Here is a 12,370-nt window from a genome sequence, read left to right as displayed (position 1 = left end):
ATGAGCAGCTTCTGCCCGGCGATGCGCGGGAAAGGCGCGCCCTGGAGAAGCCCGCCTCCGCGCGCCCTGCGGGGTGGACCTCCGCGGTCCGCCCGCTCGCGGTGGGACGTGGGACGTCATCAGGCTGCTCACGGCTTCCCCTCTCCCTTGCTGGGACTGCCCCCAGTGGCCGAGGTGGCCCTGTCGCTGTCTTTGTTCCAGCCAGGGCCTGGAGAAGAGGACCCGCGCCCCGGGGCGTGGGAGCGAGGGGCAGCCCGCGAGAGACCCTGCCGGCAGCCCGCCCGTTTCCCTTGCCCGGCGCGATTGAGCCGCACTCGAGTGACCCCATTAGCAGGAGTGCGGTCACTCCCTGGGCACAGCCCGAAGGGGCCGGGCTGAGAAGGCCCGGTCTAAGTGCGTTTGCGATCGTGAACGCGACCCCACGCGACTGCCGCGCCCTTCCCGGCCGGTGTGGCCTCCAGCTCCTCGGGCGTGCATTACAGCGATGCGGGGCAAGGGGTGCGGGAGGCACGCGTGCCAGCTGGTGCCCAAGTCTCCGTCCCGGTTTCCGGGCGCTTACACTGCGGTTCCCCTACGGAAGCAAACGCAGTGTGCAGACGCGCACGATCCGCCTTCTGGGATTGGTAACAAACCCAGAAGGGCGCCTCATCACGCCTGCGTGTGCGGTTTTCGGGCCAGGACACGCGGGGACCGCCGCTGATGGCCCTAAGAACTTGCGGCAGTTCCGGGAGGGGCCCCCTTCTGGCGCAGCGAGTTCTCCTGCTGCCAGCCCTCCCCACGAGCTTTTGGGGAAATCTCAACTCTTAATTTATGACTTTATTAATTGTCGTATTCGGGAGGGAGGGGTCGCGTTCGGAAGCCAAATTTATGCAAATAAGGGCTGTGGCAGAACGACCCCGGGCTTTGAAACGCGAAGGGGAGGGGGCCAGGCCCGGGCGTCCGCCCAGGCAGCTGGAATTCCCTGTTCATTCTGATCGCTCGAAAATGCAAGGGCTGCGCTCGCAGGTATTTCTCAGAAATCCTTTCGATTCCTTTGAATGTAGGTGAAATGCTAAAATAGAGCGGGAATCGCCTGTATCTCAAGATGAAAAAAGGAACTACTGTCTATTGTCTGACCTCCCCGGTGCCTGATTGACTAGTAGAAGTCCTATCTCCATGGGAACAGATAAATGTCTGCTTGTCACGCCGAGAAACAACCAACTCAGCCCGCGGAGCCTCACCAACCTAGCACTTTATTTGGGCGGCCCTAAGCAGCCTCTCCCTTTTCATGTTCAGCCAAATTATCTGCCAGAATTTCTTTTCAAGTCTAAGTGTGTGTGTGGGGGGGGGAGCTTCCTTCCCCCTTCCCCTTCTGCATGGAGTTAATTACTGTATTTTCATCTGGGAGGATGGGAAAAAATTACACACGGAGCCGAAATAGCACACAAATTTTATCTGCCTGTTGTCAAATAGCTTTTGGTAATTTTTTCCCCCCCGAAGTTGTCTGGGTGGCTGTTGCATTAGAGTTGTGCCTGTAGGGTAACAATACAGCCTCAGAGGCAAAACCAAGGAACCACCAGGTTGTTTCTTTTGTTTGTTTACTGTTGTGCCAGTGTTTGGCTGTGCCACCTTAGACAAGTGGACAGAGGCTCTGTTTTAATGGGATCCGAGGAATGAGGTAATGGGACAGCAGGATTTGCAGGAGACTCTCAGGTCTCCTCTCTTCCCCTAAAAATCCCCAACATCTGCCATTTTGACTCTGATCACTGATCCTGTGCTCTCCGCCAGGAAAACTAAAGAACAGCTCTGGGGAGGTCAGGGGCTTTCTGCCGGGCTTCTGTGCCTGGTTAAAAATACCACCAGAAGCATCATTTCCTGATGATATTGCAACACTTCCAGTCCAGCTTCTGAATCTGAGGAAAAAAGAAGTGGGGGGGGGGGGGAAGCAAGAGGGAAGGAGTGGAGGTGGGATGGAGACAGGTGTGGGTCAATATGTCTATATATTTTTCAACACACAAGATCAAACTCTTAGGAGGAACTGCCGTGCCCCCTTTGATTCTTTAAAACAGAGCCAGGAACGTGCACAGGTTCCTGGAATCGATTTGCCAGCTCCTCCATTGGCTCCTTTGTCGCTGAGGCTGTTTGTCTTTGTCTCTCCTCTTCCTCAGCACCTCCACCCACCCACCCAGCAAGTCTGAGCAGGAAACGTCTAAAGACTAGTGAACTGCAAACCCACTAGGCATTTTTCAAAAAGAATCCAGGTTAAAGATACCTGCAGGTATTTGTGGATGTAGTAATCAAGTCTCAGTTCCAGCTCTTCCGGGGACATGATTCCTAAATATCCAACCCCAGTGGTCTTTATCTGGCCCAGCTGCTTCTGATGTGGAGAGGAATGTAGCACATCAAGTGTGTGAACACTGCCTCCATTGTATCCAGACCAGCGATGGAAGCCGGGATAATTGGCATGTAACCTTCTCTATTAACAGTGCAGACAGATATGTGAATTCGCTGAATCCCTTCGACATATGCCATGCATTAGCTAAAGGGGCTTAGAGTTCTCCTGACATCTCGGTGATTCACTGATAATTAGGCTCTCGGACTTGATAACTTTGTGGGGAAATCAATAAATAATAGTGAAGTTCAGTACTTCCTCTGAATAAGAAGTGGCCTGTCGTTGTAAGTCCAGCACTGACGGTGATCATTGCTGATCTTGTGGGAGGTGGAGGGGTGGGGCTGCTGAAGCTGGGTTTTTGGAGATTATTAAATCCTTGTTTAGCTTCTATGGCCATCGAGGTGAGTGAATGGCAGAGGACACTTGTCATGTCCTGCTTGAAGATCTCGTGAAGGGATATGCCCTGCTGTGTTTTGAAACACTGAAGAAGGTTATTTAGAGCTATCTGCCTCTAATGCTTGCTTAAGCTCACATCTACTCCTAAGACTAGAGGAAGTCCCTGGGCTGGTGGGTGAAGGCATCGAGGGCAGCCAGGCTTCCTGGCTTAAAGCACAGCTCTCCCACATACTAGCTCAGGGCCATTTGTCAAGCTCTCTGTGCCTTGGTTTAATCATCTGGAAAATGGGACAAATAATCCTTTGTATCCCATTGGGACTTGCTAAGGGTTCATAAATTGCAGAAAAGTATAGGGTGTAAGTACTTTCCTCTTTTTATTTAGTAAATACGTGCAGAAAGTATTTTTTAAGCTACAGGTTATAACCTATGGATAGATAACAAGATCCATTTAGTGTGTCTCAGCTATTTTCAGTGAACTAGAAGAGGAGAGATGAATAGAATAGAATAGAATAGAATAGAATGGAATGCCTGGCATATAGAAAAATTAAGTACTATTTTATAAAACATTTAATTATATAAATGGGTTCCAATGTAAAACTATATTTCTTTTAGTGGGTTCACTTAAAAAAACTTGTTGAACATCATGCAATCAAATAATTTAAAACCTGGAAACAAGATATATATCAATAGGAGATTGGCTAAATAAATTATGCTATAGTCATACAATGAATGACCAGGCGGCCATTCATAACAAAGGAATCAATTTCCATGAACTGATTGTACTGGTCCCCCAGAAATTTTATTCTGTAAAAAATGAAAGGCATTGGACAGAGCATGTATTACAATCCTATTTTATAGAAGTAGAGAGGAAGGTTTATTTGTATTTGTTTGCTTTAATAACATCGAACTTCTTTCTGCTGGCGGTCAGGCCCTGTGCTAAGTAGAGTCTTCTCCAGAGTGTTCTTGCTTGGTGATTGGCACTGCGGTCCATCCAGTCGAGTGAGCCAGAAGCCCCGGGCCATTGTTGGCAGGATTCAGCCTCTTACACCCCAAGGCATCCAGAGTCCGTTCACTTGGCTTTATCTTTACCCTCAACCCCTGTTCCAAACTACTGTCGACTCTTTCCTGGGCCACATTGACTTCTAACTAGTACCCCTGCAGCCTCCTAACTAGTCTCCTTCGGGTACACTCCAGCTCCCTGCCCTCCTGTCCTCCCAAGGTCGCCAGGGAGCCCAGCAACCTACTCCCTGACTTGCGCAAGTTCTCGCTTGGCTTCCCGGTGGCTCTTGGGACAAAGACCAAAATGCTGCTATGGCCTTTGTACTAATTTCCCAGGGATATGCCACAGCAACTTGCAACAACTAAGTGGCTCAAGTCAACAGCACTTCATTGCCTAACCGTTCTGAAGGCTGCAAGTCCAGACCGTGGTGTGGGAAGGGCCCCGTCCCCCTGAACCTGTTGGGAAGAGCCTCTGCCTTGCGCTCTGTGTTCATCAGTTTCCTGTGCTCGCGGCTCGCAGCTGTGTGCGTCCCATCTCTGCTCCCTCGTCCTGTGGCTTTCTCCTGGTGTCTCTGCTTTCTTTTCATTTCGGAGGTTTGTTTCAGTGTGTGGGTGGTGTGTGGTGTGTGTGTGTGTGTGTGTGTGTGTGTGTGTGTGTGTGTGTGTAAGTGCGTAACCCAGGGCCTCACGCACATTGGGCAAGTGATCTACCACTGAGCTACACCCCAGCTGTCTTCCTACAAGGGTACAGTTAGATTGGATCAGGAGCCTGCGCCACCCTGGCTTGACCTCTTTCTTAACTAATTAGAACTTCAATGACCCTGCTTCCAAGTAAGATGACATTGGAGGTGCTGGGGACTATGACATTGCTATTTCTTTTTTGAAGGAGGCAGTTCCGCCTGAGGGCCTTTGGGGGCCCTGCCTGGGTAGGCCCCGCCTCCCTCTCTGCGGCCTCCCCCTCCCCCTTTGTCCAGAGCAGCTGGCATCCTCTCGCCAAAGGATGTTCCTTCAGGGGCTTCTCCTCCAACCTCTTGGAGAATTGTGGAGGGAGGGTCAGTTTCCAAAAACTCAAATCTCAAATTCAGGAATCTCTGGGAATTCCCAGAGGAATATGACTTGGGTAGGAGAATTTAGTGCAAATTCAGAGTCATCATCTACCAAAAGAAACACTAAGGTGTAACTTAGCCCTGAGCGTGAGAAATCACTCAAGTTCCTAAATACCCATTGTTAGGAATAAAGAAGAGCCTGCAAGTTCCTCCTCACTGAAACTAAAAATAAGGTTGAGCTTCAGGTGTCCCCTCCTGCCGCTATAACAAAACGCTACAGACCAGTCATTTATAAATACTAGAATGGGTGTACTTCTTACAGCTCCAGAGGCTGGGCAGTCCAGGATGAAAGCTTGGGCGGATTCCTACCTGCTTTCAGGATGGTGCCTCGCTGCTGTGTCCTTAAGTGTCTAAAGAGAGGGACAAACAAGCTCATCCCCACAGTGCCCATCCATGAGGGCTGAGTCTTACGACCTCATCACTTCCCAGGGGTCCCACCTCCTTTTTTTTATCCTCTTTGTTTTAATTTGAGACTGGGTCAATTGGTCGGGCAGGCCTCATGCTTTTGATCCTCCTGCCTCATCCTCCCAAGTAGCTGGGATTACAGATGTGTGACTCTGCACCTTGCAGGTTCCACTTCTTAATTCCATCAACTTGGGGGGTCAAGTCACAGAATATGAGTTTTGGAGAGACATGTACATTCTAACTACAACAATGACCAATTGTCCAAGTTTGCCTCCGACCCAGGGGGTGGCTCTAGACAAGACTTCAGCATTAAAAAGGACAAACCCCTGAAAAAAAAAAAAGACAAACCCCTGGGCTGGGGAGATAGCTTGGTTGGTAAAGTGCTTGCCTTGCACGCACAAGGCCATGGGTTTGATTCCCAGCACCACAAAAAAAAAAAAAAAAAAAGGACAAATCCCTAGCAAATTTGGATGCTGGCCAACCTAGTTGTGTTTCAATGTGATATTTAACACTTTCAGCACCTTAGTGACATTTATGATGTGAAAACAAGGTATAGTGTTTTCATCTTGGGTCACTGGGACACTACTTTTCTCCATCCACAGCTTTTAATGACCAAGAATAGTATCATCCATGAAGAGGGAAACAGAACGTATCATTTGCGTAAAAGACAGATTGAGCTTTAACTTGTACACTGAATATTCTCTGGACCTATGCACTGTGATCTATTATTTGTAACATTTGTCTTATACAGTGAAAGGTGGCATATCTATTAGCTTTTGCCATAACAAACCATCCCAAATCTCAGGGGCTACACACCTGCTAATTTAGCTCAAGACCTCATGGGTGGGCAGATGGTTCTGTCCTGGTACAGCTCAGCCAACCTCTGCTGGGCGGCCTCCTGCATATGCAGACTGCGGCAGCTCAGCTCAGCTAGATGGTCCTAAAACAGCCTTGCCACCAACGGTGGTGGATGGTGGTTTCACCTGAGCCCACAAGAGCAGCCACACCACCTGTCCCTCGTCATCCACCAGGTAGATCCTGCACAAGATGATGTAGAAAGGGAGCAAACCGCTGGACACGGACTCTCCAAGCCTCTGTTTCCTTCGCATTGGTTACTGACGATTGGCCAAGGCAAATCCCAGTCCAGACTGAAAGCCGGGAGCCAGACTCCGCCCCTTACTGGGAGGAGCTACGAGGTCACGTGGAAAGGGGCCTGGTACCCAGGGATGGGAAAGTGCTTTCGGGATGCCTGCTGTGTTTTACTGAGCTGCTTATTTTGGTTTTTAGTTGTTTCATTTGCTTAATTTTTAATCAATCTCATTTTTTTTAAGTACTGCTCTCTCGCACGCTCCGCAAGCGCTGCATCCCTGAGCCGCGCGCCGAGTCGTGTGCTTAATCTTCCGAATTTTGGTTTTATTGTCGGTAAAATGAAAATGAAGATGATGAGCAGATTTGAAGTAGTATTAACGATTAAGAGTCATATGCCAAAAAGCTAAAGGACATACCTGGAAACAGTTCACAAGGGCTCCTCTCTCCCCCCCTGCCGCTGTCTCTTCCCCAGGTGCTGTGGTCCTCCCTGTAATCCCAGGGACTTGGGTGGTGGAGGCAGGAGGATGGCATGTTCCGAACCAGGATGTAGCTCAGCCGTAGAGAGGCGCCCCTGGATTCAATCCCTAGTAGGGCAATTAAAAATAAAATAAAATAAATAAAATAAAAAAACCTGGGGTTTTTAGGATATTCACAAAGTTGTGGGCAATCATCACTTACCTATTCCAGAAAGTTCTATCGCCCCAAAAAGGAACACTGTACCCATTAGTAGGCATCTCCCATTCCCTCCTGGTCCCAGCCCTGGGCTACCACTAATACACTTTCTGTCTTTGTGGGTCCACCTCTTCTGAATTCCGTGTGCAAGGAATGATATCACAGGCAGGTCTCGTGACTAGCCGCACTCAGCTAGCATAATGTCGGGACTCTTCCACATGGGAATACCCACTAGCACTGATCTCTTTTCATTTCCAAACAATATCCCATAATGTGGACAGTCCACCTTTTTTAAAATTCACATATTAGTGAATGGATATTTTAGCTCTTTCCTTTTTTTTTTTTTTTTTTTTTGGCAATGCTGGGGACGGAGCCAGGGCTCCTGCGTGCCAGGCAAGTGCTCCACCACCAAGCTGTACCCCATCCCTGATCTAATTTCCTACTAGCAACCTAAGAATCTAGTGGGTCTGATTTACTTTTTCAGTAAAAATTCTGTGACCTTCCCTTGGAAATCCTCAGGAAAACAATAGTTTAGTTCTTCAGAAAAACACACATACGCACCTGAGGAACTGGCCTGAGATTGGAAGGGGTTCATGAACCCCTCCAGAAACCATCTCCACGGATCCCAGGTTGAGAGCAGAAGAGCCCAGTGGGATCGAAGTGGCCTGGTCGGACACGGACGCTGAGACAAGGAGCCGAGGAGGCAGAGGAAGCCCACCGGGGTTCTCCAGGTGCAGCCTTAGTTGAGACTCTAGGGTTCCTCTTTTCTACCGTGGGCACAACGGAAGCTCCACAGGGTGAGACAGGGAAGGGATTAAGTCTCATTTAGTGAGACCTCACTTCAAAATAAAAATAAAAGGGCTGGGGATGTAGCTGGTGGTACAGCACCCCTGGGTTAATCCCTGGTGTCACAAAAAAAAAAAAAAAAAAAAAAAAGAAAGGAAGGAGGCAGACCAGGGGCGTGTAGCTTAGGAGCAGAGCGCTTGCTTAGCATGTATGAGGACCTGAGTTGCATCGCCAGCACCACAGAAAAATTAAATGAATGAAAATAAAAATCACCCCCGCTGACAAGCAAGACCGGTATATAGGGACATTTAACAGGTGACATTAATAGCCCCAACAGTATGGTGACCGTTCTTAAGGAAGAGGGGGCTGTGTGGGCATTCGTTTCTCTGACACACTTCAGGTGTCTGTTCCTGTCCATCTATTCAGACTTATATCTGTTCATATTTGTGCTTCACTCCAGGGATTGGCAAAATAGGTCTGTTGTCTATTTTTGCAAATATAGTGTGTTTTTATGAGGGGCGGGGGCTTATTAGGGATTGAACCAGGTGTGCTTTACCACTGAGCCACATCCCCAGTCCTTTTTATTTTTTATTTTGAGACAGGGTCTCACTAAATTACTGAGGTCCTCAGGTAAGTTGCTGAGGCTGACCTTGAACTCGCCATCCTCCAGCCTCCTGAGTCATTGGGGTTATAGGCCTGCAACACCTTCTGCAAATGAAGTTTTGCTGAAAGCTGGCATGCTCATTTGTTTACACACTCTGTAGCTGCTTTCACATGACAAAGCATCACTTGGAAATTGCTTCCAAGATCCTCTGACCTACAAAGCCTAAAATATGCAGCGGGGGGAGGGGGGGTGCCAGGGTTATAGTGACGGGGGTGGAACCAGGGCCTCAGGCATGCTGAGCACCTCCTCTGTCACTGAGCCACATCCTGAGCCCCCCAAAATATGTCTTATAACATTAGTTCATATCTGGCCATTTGCAGAGGAAATTTCCAGACCCTGTTTTATTCTATCCCTTTGTGTCTTTGGAAAAACCATTGGCACCTCACTGTGGTTCATTCTCCAGATGAGAAGGAGCGGGAATCTAACAGGTGCCCTCTGTCCTGTCCGCAGTCATCACCAACCCTGCTGTGGCCCCAGCAGAGACCCTGGAGGATCCCGGAGACCAAGGAGGCATTTCCACAGCATCCTACAGGTTGGAGCAGTTAGACGTGGGCTTTCAGGATCACCCACCACAACGGCAATCACTTGCACTAAGGAACAAATGTGCTTTTCGCCTCCAGATGCCCAGAGATGCTCTGGAAGACTCGCTCATGGGAACAATCTAAAATTATCCAGCTTTGTGCTCGATGGAAATAGTCCTATTCAAAGACAACTTTGTATTTGCTGGGATAATGACAAGTTGGATAAGTGCACATTATCTGAGGAATAATTTCTGTGAAGAATTATGCATGAATCTAGAGTGTTGGTTGAAGAATATTTTGTAGCAAATAGCTATAGATGGAGACAAGAAATATTTACATACCTATGGGCATATAAAAATGTGCACACGGTTCTCGGTACAGGGTGTGTTTTTGGCAAGGGATTTGCACCTGAAAATCTCTCCTAATTCAAACATTTCTGTTTATCAACTTACTTGCACTGACACCTAGCTACCTTATACGCAGTTTATAGGTCACAGAACCTGATAGCTCCAAAATTGTATTTCTTGACAAATTTGCAATTTGAGAGGAAGTTCAGCAACATTCAGATTGTGTGGACATTTTTAATATTTTATATCACGCAGTTAAATTCATATAATCCAAACTTTTATGATGTTCATCCCACTACATTTCATTAGAAATTACGTCTTCCAGAAAAATACAGGATGCAAATATCCACCTGAAGTGCTTCAGGTAGACCTACCTGTCCATACACAGAACAGTAAACCTCAAATGTGGCACCTTTGATGTGTTGGGCTAGGACGTTTTTTGTGGCAGGAGCTATCCTGTGCATTATGGGATGTGGAGCAGCATGCCGGGCCTTTCCCCGCTAGGGGGGCCCTCAGTGTGACTGCCTAGTGTCTTCATACATTATCAAGTACCCTGTTTGAGAATCACTGATACTGCATTATGTTCATGGTGTTCGTTTTGGTCACAAGCCTGATGCTCCGCTACTAGACTGAAGGGATTTAGGCCTTAATGTGAGGCCACTAGTTTAGTGCATTTTCTTCCTGCAGATTACTTTCTTTTTTTCTTTCTTTATGGTCCCAGGGATTGAAACCAGAGCCTCACTCACGTTGAGCACGCACTCTACCATGGAGCTACATCCTCAGCCCTGCCATCTTCCTGGAATGTGTAGGTAAGTTACCGTCTTACCCGAAAGGCCATCGCAGCATTAAAGTCAACACGATCCATGCCGAACCCACTTGGTCCACCGTCATGCAGCACCACAGACCAGGCGGCTTCTGCCCAGACCTTCTCCTCCTCACAACTCTGAGGCTGCTGTCCAAGCCCCGGAGCTGGCTGATCCAGGGTCTGGTGAGGGCCTGTCCTGGCTTACAGATGGCCTCCTTCTTGCTGTGTCCTCATGTGGCAGAGAGAGCGAGCTCTGTGGAGTCTCTTCCAGTAAGGACACTAATGAACGTTTCGCCTTAGCTACTCCTTCACTCCAAACCCAGCAGCATATGGAGTTAGGACTCAGATATGAATTTGGAAGGACGAAATTAAGTCCATAGCAACACAGAAAATAATAAGTTCTCAAGAAATAGTTGCTATTATAATCGTATTACTATTAATTGTCAATTATCTTTTGGTGGCAGAGTCCCCGCTCCAAGCTTGATAGAACCGTGAGCAGCTCAGAAAATTACCCCTCGCTGAGCCTGATATAAAAAGCTCATGAGCTGATGAAATAAAGTCTTTCTTTCCAAGTGAAATGAAACATTACATTTCACAAGCCATCATTGCTCACCACGCCAAGACAGGGTTTCTAAGAACATTTTGAAAAGCTAGCAGGCAAAAAACAAAAAACAACAAAACAACAACAACAACAACAACAACAACAAAAAACCTCTTGTTTATTGGCAGACAGCAAGATGGGCAGAGGACATCTCTCTGTGAGGCCAGGGAAGTCTGCAACGTAGGGATAACCTCCTGCTTTGGCCCCCGGAGTGCCAGGCGAGTGGCTGATCCATGCAGATGCCAGCTTCGGGAACTTCCATGACTGCAGTGGGATAAACACACCACCTCTTGGAAGGACGGACCAGGCAGGTGACGACCAGCCCCAAGGACTCTCAGATTGTTTCTCTAATGGGTCTCTCTGGTCCTGCTTTTGGTTATTGTGGACAAATGAGCAATTTGCATCTTTTTTTTTTTTTTTTTTTTTTTCCATCTTTCTGGTGCTGGGGACAGAACCCAGGGCCTCGCACATGCTAGGCAAGCACTCCACTCCTGGGCTGCACCCCAGGCCATATGAGCTGTCTGAAGCTTGTCCTCTCGTATCTCCTGAGCTGCAGGGGGAAGCCTGGCCTTGAACATGGCATTTCCAAAAACAAGACACTGGCATTTGAGATCACGCTTCATCAACTTTCAAGGCTTGAATGGGAACATTCAGTCAAGATTGGCTTTCCATTTTTCTTAAAACGTATGCATACTCCTGGGAATGTATTTTCCAGTGGTATGCCCTCCTGCTTGATATAACACACTCATCCTTTCAAGACAGGAAACATAAATTAGTTCATTAAAGGAATATTATGCAGTAATAAAAAAGAAAGAGAATGAGGAAGTACTTCACAGATATGAAGCAACCTTTAAAATATACTGCAAAATAAAAAACATATCGTACACAACAAACACGACAGAGGCTGCATCTATGTTCATGAAATAACTCTGGAGATATATACAAGAAACTGAGGTTTTCCCCAGGGAGGGCAACGGTGTCACTTTGGACAGGGTTTGAAGGGAGAGTCAACAGCTTTTGTATCTTATGAATAGGATGTCATGCAAGCATTAATTTGGGGGGCGTACTGGGGAATACCACTGAGCCACATCCCCAACCATTTTTATTTTGAGACAGCATCTTACTATACTGTTTAGGGCCTCAATGAATTGCTGAGGCTGGCCTTAAACTTGTGATCCTCCTGCCTCAGAATCCCAGATCACTGGGATTATAGGTGCATGTCACTGTACCCAGCTTCAGTTCATTTTTGCTGCATACAAAATCCAGCTGAAGTGGTGGTGCATGCCTGTAATCCCAGCGACTCAGGGGGCTGAGGCAGGGGGGATCACAGGTTCAAAACCAGCTTCAGCAATTTAGGAGATGCTGAGCAAGTCAGACCCGTGGAGAGCTTCATCATCTGTAAGGCACAGTGTAAAGGGAAAAGCTGGGGACCCTGGTTCCAAAGGTGGACAACCCAGAATCCAACCTCGCCCGGCCCCGGAGGCCGGCCCTGCTCCCCGGCTCCAGCTGCGCTCCCGGTCATCTGGAGAGGTCGCTTCTGTTTCACACACGAACTCCCCAAGAAAAGGGGCTGTTTCCCGATAGTTTCCATCTCCCTTGTGCCTGGCA

At 48.0% G+C, this 12,370-nt stretch overlaps 1 long non-coding RNA gene across 1 annotated transcript; it reads left to right on the top strand.

Annotated features, from left to right (window-relative positions):
- The first annotated feature begins 7,613 nt into the window (after window positions 1–7,613).
- LOC306653520 lies at window positions 7,614–12,024 on the top strand. Its single transcript, XR_013761745.1, has 3 exons — window positions 7,614–7,769; window positions 8,892–10,165; window positions 10,891–12,024. It is a non-coding gene; the product is annotated as an uncharacterized lncRNA (long non-coding RNA).
- The last annotated feature ends 346 nt before the right edge of the window (window positions 12,025–12,370 follow it).

This window comes from Sciurus vulgaris (assembly GCF_902686455.1).
Source record: "Sciurus vulgaris genome assembly, chromosome: 2".
In the NCBI taxonomy this organism is placed as follows: Eukaryota; Metazoa; Chordata; class Mammalia; order Rodentia; family Sciuridae; genus Sciurus; species Sciurus vulgaris.
Note: the sequence above shows the minus strand (reverse complement) of the source record. Positions and strands in the feature narration are given on the sequence as shown.